General features: G+C 42.3%; 1 non-coding gene across 1 annotated transcript; it reads right to left on the bottom strand.

The window, feature by feature from the left end:
• Positions 1-2,532: 2,532 nt before the first annotated feature.
• On the bottom strand, positions 2,533-7,610 carry LOC102984629 (uncharacterized). Its single transcript, XR_008615467.1, has 2 exons — positions 7,473-7,610; positions 2,533-2,976 (listed from the first exon to the last, which is right to left on the bottom strand). It is a non-coding gene; the product is annotated as an uncharacterized protein (transcript).
• Between the last annotated feature and the right edge of the window lie 1,159 nt (positions 7,611-8,769).

The raw sequence follows: 8,769 nt of genomic DNA, 5'->3' as shown, positions 1-8,769 counted from the left end.
AGAAATACAGAAGACCTTTGGAAGCTGGAAAAGGCAGGAAATGAATTCTCCCCTTGAGCCTCCAGAAGGAACACAGCTCTGCTGACTTTACCCTTGTATGACCCGCTTCAGAATTCTGACCTCCAGAACTGTAAAATAATAAATGTCTGTTGTCTTAAGCTGCTAAGTTTTTTTGTGAGTTGTTACAGCAGCCATAGGAACCTAAAGTACGATTGGGTTGGCTCCTGAGAACCTGCATTTCTAATAGGTTCTCTGGAAATTAATAAAGAGAAACCTCATTTTAAATGGAGTCAGGAGGCCAGAAGGGGGTGCTCTCATGCCCGACCACTAGAGGAATTGCAGACCCATCAGAAAGAGAGGTACTTTGCATCTCCAATAGGAAGAAGGTTACTACTTTACTACCCAGCAGGAGGAAGAACTCCTTGCTGGGCAACATTCCAGCCAATGAGAGACTGTCACAGCTCAGCCAATGAAAAGCCACTACACTTTGAACTCCCAGTTTCCTCCAATGGACTCTGTTTATAACAGCTCCTCCCAACTCCCCTTTCTCCTCTATAAAAGAAAAGACCTCTCTGTTCTCTAGACTTGCCTGTGGTTTGCCGTAGATTGCCTGTCCCAAGGTGCAATTCTTTGCTGTTTCGAATAAACTCATTTTGCTGGTAAAGTAATAACTGGCTGTTTTATTATTTTAGGTCAACTGTTCTCAGGTGATGCTGATTCTGCGGGTCCAGGGACCACACTCTGAGAACCACTGGCTTAGAGTGAAACACACAATCCTCAGTCCCCCAAACCTTGCACAGCAGGTTGTATAAAAACTTTGTTCTCTCAACATCCAAATCATGCAAATGGAAGCCTTGGGCTTCATAACTCTTATCTCCAAAAAGTGCCTATTTTGGAAATCAACACTTAACACTTGATTTTTTTTCTTCTTTTGTTTTTTCTGTTCTACCCTAAAACAATGGTGTAGAACCACTGGACAGTCAACATGACCAGCCATTAAAAATGTATCATATTAGTATTTTATAACTATTTATCTCACTTTATCTTTTTTTATTATTTTCTTTGGGGTGAAATCACAGAGCATTGTCAGTTTGTCTACTCTCCCCAAACCTCCATGGGGTTGGAAAATAGAAAACCTGCACATTCTAGAAAGGAAATGGGACAAAGGGAGGTTTGCAATGAGCAAGATATCTGGATCTCTGCTTCCCTCATGTCAAGCTGGGTTTTTTTCTGGTTACTTTCCTGCCCCCTCTGTTCACCAGCTCCTCCCCTTTTGCCTCTACCAGGTGAACTTGGCTACACCTCCCTGAGTGTCTGACGTTGCTCCTTTCAGTTGGCCTTCTCCAAGTGATAATGCTGCCTTTTCCATCCTGGATGCTCAGATGGAGGCCTCAGGGATGGTTTCTATGGACACCAAACCCAGCCAGTCACATGCCCCATGTCTGCCAAAAGACCTCAGCGGCACTGCTTGAGTTGGGAGACCTCATCCTATTATCCCCAGGGCTCCTGGTAGAGGAAGGGAGAAGAGGGGCATGGAGCGCTGATTACATACAATGAATCCAATACCTTGGAAGCAGTAGTTACAGTAGGATATCAATGCACAATGAGAAAGACTCGATTTGACTGTGGTCCTTACCATTTCCTCCTCCTTTTCTCCCTTTCCTCTCTCTTTTCCCTCTTCATTTCTCTTTCTCTTCTGCCTCTCCTGGCAAGCAGTGGAGTCCAACCTGGATTTCAATTCTAGCTCTGCCTTTTGTTAGCTGTGTGACCATGAACTAGGAACTTAACTTCTCTGATCCTCAGTTCCCTTACCTATGAAGTAAGGGTGAAAATTCCTACCTCCATTCTCAAATGAGAACTAGATGAGAGAATATCTGAAATGTATTCAGTGTAAACACCCAATTAATGCTCTCCATGGTGATCATTTCTACCCTGCAGTAAGTCCTACTGAAACCTCACAACCCAGACTGAGACTCAAACCCGCCGTCTTTTAACTGAAATCGCACACCTGGTCTCACGACTTAATGAAGCTCAGGTTCTTTATGTCTCATCACAGAAGGAATTCAGTGAGAGACAAAGTGATAGGTAAGAAGTAGATCTACTGAGAGAGAGACACACCCCATAGACAGAATCTGGTCCATCTCAAAAGGCTTGAGAGCACCCCAAAATATGGGGTGGTTAGTTTTTATGGGCTGGGTGATTTCATAGGCTAATGAGTGGGAGGATTATTCCAACTATTTCGGGGAAGGGGTGGGGATTTCCAGGAATTGGGCCACCGCCCACTTTTTGGCTTTTTATGGTCTGCCTCAGAACTATTATGGCTCCAGTGGGTGTGTCATTTAGCTAATGTATTACAGTGTGCGTATAATGAGGCTAAAGGTCCACTGGAAGTTGAATCTTCTGCCATCTTGGGCCTAGTCGGTTCTAACCAGTTTTATGTCATATGCTCAATGTCTATGTCATTCTTTTCAAGTTTGTGCCCTGCCCCCTTCCCTGCTGTCTCGCTCTTCAACCAACAGAGTTCACAGGGGCTGCAAGGTAGGAAACCACAACTTTAATGGGAAGCTCGAGATTCCCTTTCATTCCAAGACTCTAACATTTCCCACTGATTTGCCTACATGGCCTCATTCTTCCAGTTAGGCATGCTTAACACTCTGGGCGTGCTCCTTCCATAGCTGTGCATTTTTTTGTTAAAATAATCAAATATGCCAGTAGGGCTAAGGGAAACAAAGCAGAGCCACAGATAAGTCATTTTCCCCGGTGCATAAAATGCAAAGGGGCTCTTAGCAGAGATGGCATGCTGGACGTCCAGGAGCACTGGGGAGATGTCCATTACAGAGTAGGTTTGCATTAACGTGAGAAAATTGCGTTCCCTAAGGATATAGTCCTGGCCGTAGTCCTCTTGCACGTCAGGGGTGAGGTGGTCCAGGATGTTTTTCTCCAGCTTGTCCCACATGTCACTCGTGCCTGTGATGTCTGAGATGCAAGAAAAAAAGAGAGGTTCAGATGCTGGGAAGGCTAAAACAGGCATGTCCTACCCCTAATTGGGAGGAAGGCCCTTGTGAATTGGCTTCTGTTGGGAAGGACATTCCCAAATGCCTTTTAAAGTATGTGCTTTATAATGGCAATTCTATTCTTTTAAACATACATACAGAACAGTGCACAGATGAATAGGTTTCCACAAACCGAATAGCTCATGTAACCAGCAACCAGACCAAGAAAAGGGCAAACCAGCCTCAGCCACCTTCCCAGGAGCCACTGTCAGATGAACAGAGTAGAGTAGCTTTGCCTGACTTTAGACATATGCACACATGGATGCATGTATTGTGTAGTCAGTAGCTTTCCATTCTGTAAATATGCCATAAATTATTTATCTATTATACTATGATGGGCGTTTGGGTTGTTTTCAATTTGAGGCTCTTACGAATAGTGCTGCCACAAACATTCTAGTACATATCTTTTCATGACTATTATATACAATATAAAATATAATGTATATAATATATATTATCTATATGATATGTATATACCTACACATATAATTTTTTAAAATATAGCAATAACGTCTGCTTCTGTGTATAAAATTAAATATATAATGTTGGGAGTTCCCTGGTGGCCTAGTGGTTGGGATTCCGGGCTTCCACTGCCGTGGCCTGGGTTCAATCCCTGGTCAGGGAAGTTCCCGCAAGCCACGCGGCCAAAAAAAAAAAAAAAAAATGTTAAAAAAATATGTAATGTTGAGCATCATGCTATCTGTTTTTTTAAAAGTCTTTCTTGAATTTGTTACAGTGTTGCTTCTATTTTATGTTTTTGGTTTTTTGGCCCCAAGGCATGTGGGATCCTAACTCCCTGACCAGGGATCGAACCCATACCCCAACCCTCCCATCCCCCCAACCCCGCCCCGGCACTGGAAGGTGAAGTCTTAACCACTGGACCACCAGGGAAGTCCCTCATGTTATCTATTTAATAAATATAATTTTAATTTCATTTTAAATAACACGTTAAATTTTAACATAAATTATATGTGATTAAATATATAACCATATATTTAATATAGAAGTAAATTCCTGCTTATTATATAAAATCTAATAGTATCTATATATTTACTTTAAAATATAGTAGTAATGGCTGCTCATTATATAAATAATGAATAATGAGGAGATGCATATGTTTTTAAAATTAATCTCCTCTGAGGAAACTTACAGTATTGTGTGTCATTCTACACTCCCTCCTTGCTCATACAAACATATAGATATGTTTGACTTTGGCTTAATTTTACTTTACCAGGAACAAACAAAACACAAAAAGGATCATACTATACGTATTTTCCAGGAATTTGCATTTTTGTTTGTTTGTGGGTTTTGATTTTTGTTTGTTTGCTTAGTAATGAATCACAGACCTGCCTCCTGGTCAATGGCTATAGTTTTCAACCAGAGCAGCAGAATTTTCCATTGAGCAGCTTTTAGTCACCATTTCTCTGTCAGAAGACTTGCCAGTCATTCCTAGGTTTCACCATTTCAGGGAACGCTGCCGTCACCAGCTTTGCACAATGTATCCTTTTGTTTTTCGGCGTTCACTTCTTTAGGCTACAGTCCCCAAAGGGTGGCTGTCTGGTCAAAAAACACATTCATTTTGAATTTTAATAGCTAGTGCCAGATTACTTTCCAGAAAGGTTGCAGCAACCCACACTCCCTCCTACAAAGTGTGTGATTGCTCAGAGATTGCTGCGGGGATGAATCTTTGCTAGCCTGGGTGACTCCTGGATACCAGGACTGCAGGGGAGCCTCACTATGAAATGAAGCCAGTGAAATCCAATTATACGCATGGAAATGCAAACGGAGTTTCCATTGCTCATTTCTTTTCACGAAGGCACCACCAAACTCAAAGAAATGATTACCCTGATAGTTACTACTCCAGAGGGCTTCTGCATCTTAAAAAACATGTTTGCATGAACTATTGTTCCTCCAGCTACTTCTGCTGCAGTCTCTGCTCTCACAGGGGATTCCTATTCCTCTCCACTTACTCCCTCTTTAAACACCTCATGGACTTTCTAATCACTCTTGTGCCTACCCTGTCCAAAATCCCCAAAACTCTCTTTATTGATGACAAAGCCGCCACCCTTTTGTCATCCTTCACCTGCCACTTTTGACACACACTTGCCCATCCCCTGCCACTTTGGGGCTACACACAAGCTGGTAAGATGACGTGGATCCAAATCCCATCTCTGCCTCATGTCAGCACTGTGGCTTAGACACTCCTTAACTTCTCCGCGCCTCGGTTTTCTACCCATAAGATGGGACTATTATGATGCCTACCTCATAGGTGAGGATTAAGTGAGATTGTACACATAAAGTCTTAAAATCTGTGAAGCGTGCAATATTCTTGAGCTATTTTTTATTGCAAGGTACCCAAAAAATCTGATATGTCTCCCTGAATGTCTTCAGGAGCTCTTTGTGTCCCTAAAGATTCCTTTCGTCATCCCCCACTTCAAATGTCATTCTCCAAACTTAAGTCCTCAGCCCTCCACCGTCTGGCCTCTTGCCTTTAGAGAGCCCATCAAATATCAGCTTTAAACTGAGGACATCTTGATATAAAAGAACCAGGCTCTGCACCTAGGGATCTGGTTTCAAATTCCCCACCATCGTGGTGTCACAGATGTCCATGCTGAGCTATATATTACCCATCCTACTTCAGTGTCCTCACCTGGTGAATGATGTCAATTAAACCTACTCCTCAGGGCTGTGATGCAGATTAAGACATATATGGAAAGGATGGGAGTAAAATTGGAATGATATTTAAGGAAACAATTTGGAATTATCCAATAAAGTTGAAGATAATTAAAATCTATGATCCAGTCATCCCATTCCTGGGTATATGTCATAGGAAAAATCACACACACATCCGCCACAGTAGGTGTGCCAGAATGTCCACAGCTGAATTGTTCACATTGTCCAAAAGTGACCCAAATATCCCATCGATAGTAGAAAAATTGTGGCATATTCACAGAATACTAGCAATGAAAATGAATGAACTACAGCTACACACAATGTAAATGAACTGTGAAAACATAATGTTTGGTGAAAGAAGCCAGATGCAAAAAAATACATACACATTGATTCCATTTAAAGTTCAAAAACCAGTAAAGCCAAACTATTGTTTGGGGATGCATGTATGCATGGAACATTGTCAAGAACAGCAAATAAACGAATGTTACAAAAAGTATGACGGGTTACCTGTTGCAGGGAGGAGAGGGCTAAAACTGGAGAGGACCATGTGAGGGCTTCTGAGAGCTGGCAGTGTTTTATTTTTTGATCTGGATGTTAAGTACATGAATTTTTATAATATTGATAATTTATTAAACTATGTGTGTATATGATATTTCTCAATTAAAACAACAAGATCAACAATATCAGGGAAGAATGTACGGGAAATGGCTAGTGCCTGATAAGAACAGCTGCCCAAAACGTTAGCTATGACAATTCCAGTGAGTCCTTGAAACTGTAACTTAACTGCAGGGTTGCTCTCTGGTCCAAAGGGAATCTTGCCTCGTGTGTTGGAAGTTTTCGTTGGCTGTGTCACCAGACTCTCAATCCTCCTGCCAGGTTCAAAATCAAATTCATCATTCTCCCCTTCCACTAGCTGTCAGGCAGCTTTTTGTGCTCTGTCTCTCAGGCTGCCATATTCGGCATCATCTTTGACCCACCCTCCTTCTCCATCAACTCCCCTCAACTCTCCTACCTGCCCAGGGAGTCCCCAAGTTGGAAACCCCTCTCAAGACTTCACCTTCCCTCCATTCCTACTGCTCTGGTCCCGCCTCTCGACCTGAGTGGCCCAGGTCTCTTTCCCTCAGTTTCCTTCTCAGATGAGCCCTTTCACCGAGTCTTCATGCTCCTCCTGGACAACTCTGGGAGATCCTGGCTGCTAAATGCTTCAAGACAAAGTTCTGCTTTTCTTTTAGATTTTTATCTGGTGCATTTGGGTTAATATTCAGACCTCTAGGGTTTGTTCTTTAGTGTGTTAGGCATCCCTCCCAGTGTGTGGTCTTTTATTAGATATGCTCTTTTACATCTTCATTTAGATCACCGATTACATGGTTAATGACCCAGAACTAAGGACTGAGTCATGGGGGTTGCCTACATCTGCTCAGAGTCCAGAAATTCAGGGAGCGGAGAGGAGAGGATGGCCATCTCCTCCCGGGGTAGAAGGATGTGGGTCATGTCCTTCAGAGGGGAGGAGGTTGTGTTTGAAAAATACATAACATCAAAACTTAATTCCTTGGTGAAAGGAGGCAGGGGAGCAACCATACATTGCAAAACCTGGCACCTGCCCCTCTATGCTTAGAAGAAGCCCACCCATCCCAACCCCTCTTTGGTCCACCACCGAGGGGTTTGGCTTGAACTCTGTCAAAACAAAGGACCTTCAGCATCCCTTCCAGAATGAATATTGCAGGGCTCTGGGGCTCAGACACCTACTTGTTCGGAAGCCTCCAGGCTGGATGACAGAGACTTTAACTCCCCATTTGGATAGCTCTTGTCTCATGACTGCTGAAAACATGGTCAGAGCTGCCTTGGATGAGCTATAGGCTGCCATCTTCTCCATTGGAACCCCTCCTATGGGAATAAGGGGAGAAAAAAAAAAACAGGTCTGATGTTTTCATTTGTTCATCCACTAAGTATTTAGATGGCACCTACTTCATGCCTGGAACTGGTATCAGTGGTGACTAAGGCAGAGAAAGGAAGACAAAGGCCCTCTGTATGCAGGTGAATGCATATTCTTGGTCACATCATTGTCTGGCTTCCTTTGCTTCTGCTTTCCATGCCTGCTTCATCAGAGCTGGTCCAATGGCAAACCAAGTATAAGGCTCAATCTCTCCCAGCTTCTAAGCTCAATGTGATTTAGGTGGGATAAAGAGCATCTGCCCCAGCCTCTGACCTTACAGTTTGGCCAACCTACATTCTGAGATTCTGGGTGGACATATCTTTGGGGAAGTGGGGGCAGACTGGGCACTGTTCTCTCTATTACAGAACTTGTAGTTGAACAAATTGGGTGTAATACTTGTTGCAACAAGGAGTAACACACGTCATAGGGAACCGTGGGGCATCTCTGTAAGAGAGTATGAACAGTCAGAATGGCTGTCATCAAAAAATCTATAAGTAATAAATGCTGGAGAGAGTGCGGCAAAAAGGGAACCCTATCACACTGTTGATGGGAATGTAAATTGGTGCAGCCGCTATAGAAAACAGTATGGAAATTACTTTAAAAACTAAAAAAAGAGCTACCATACGATCCAGGTATCCCACTCCTGCATATGTATCCAGAAAAGATGAAAACTCTACTTTGAAAAGATACATCATACACCCCAATGTTCATAGTAGCACTATTTACAATAGCCAAGACATGGAAACAACCCAAGTGCCCATCAATAGACAGTCGGCTTAAGAAGCTGTGGTATATATATATATATATATATACCATATATATGAAATGGAATAGTACTCAGCCATAAAAAATAATGAAATATTGCCATTTGCAGCAGTATGGATGGACCTGAGATTATTGCATCAATAGACAGTCGGCTTAAGAAGCTGTGGTATATATATATATATATATATACCATATATATGAAATGGAATAGTACTCAGCCATAAAAAATAATGAAATATTGCCATTTGCAGCAGTATGGATGGACCTGAGATTATTGGTGAAGTAAGTCAGACAAAGACAAAATTATATGATATCGCTTATATGTGGGATCTAAAATATACTACA

The sequence above is a fragment of the Physeter macrocephalus genome, chromosome 17, assembly GCF_002837175.3.
Source record: "Physeter macrocephalus isolate SW-GA chromosome 17, ASM283717v5, whole genome shotgun sequence".
In the NCBI taxonomy this organism is placed as follows: Eukaryota; Metazoa; Chordata; class Mammalia; order Artiodactyla; family Physeteridae; genus Physeter; species Physeter macrocephalus.
Note: the sequence above shows the minus strand (reverse complement) of the source record. Positions and strands in the feature narration are given on the sequence as shown.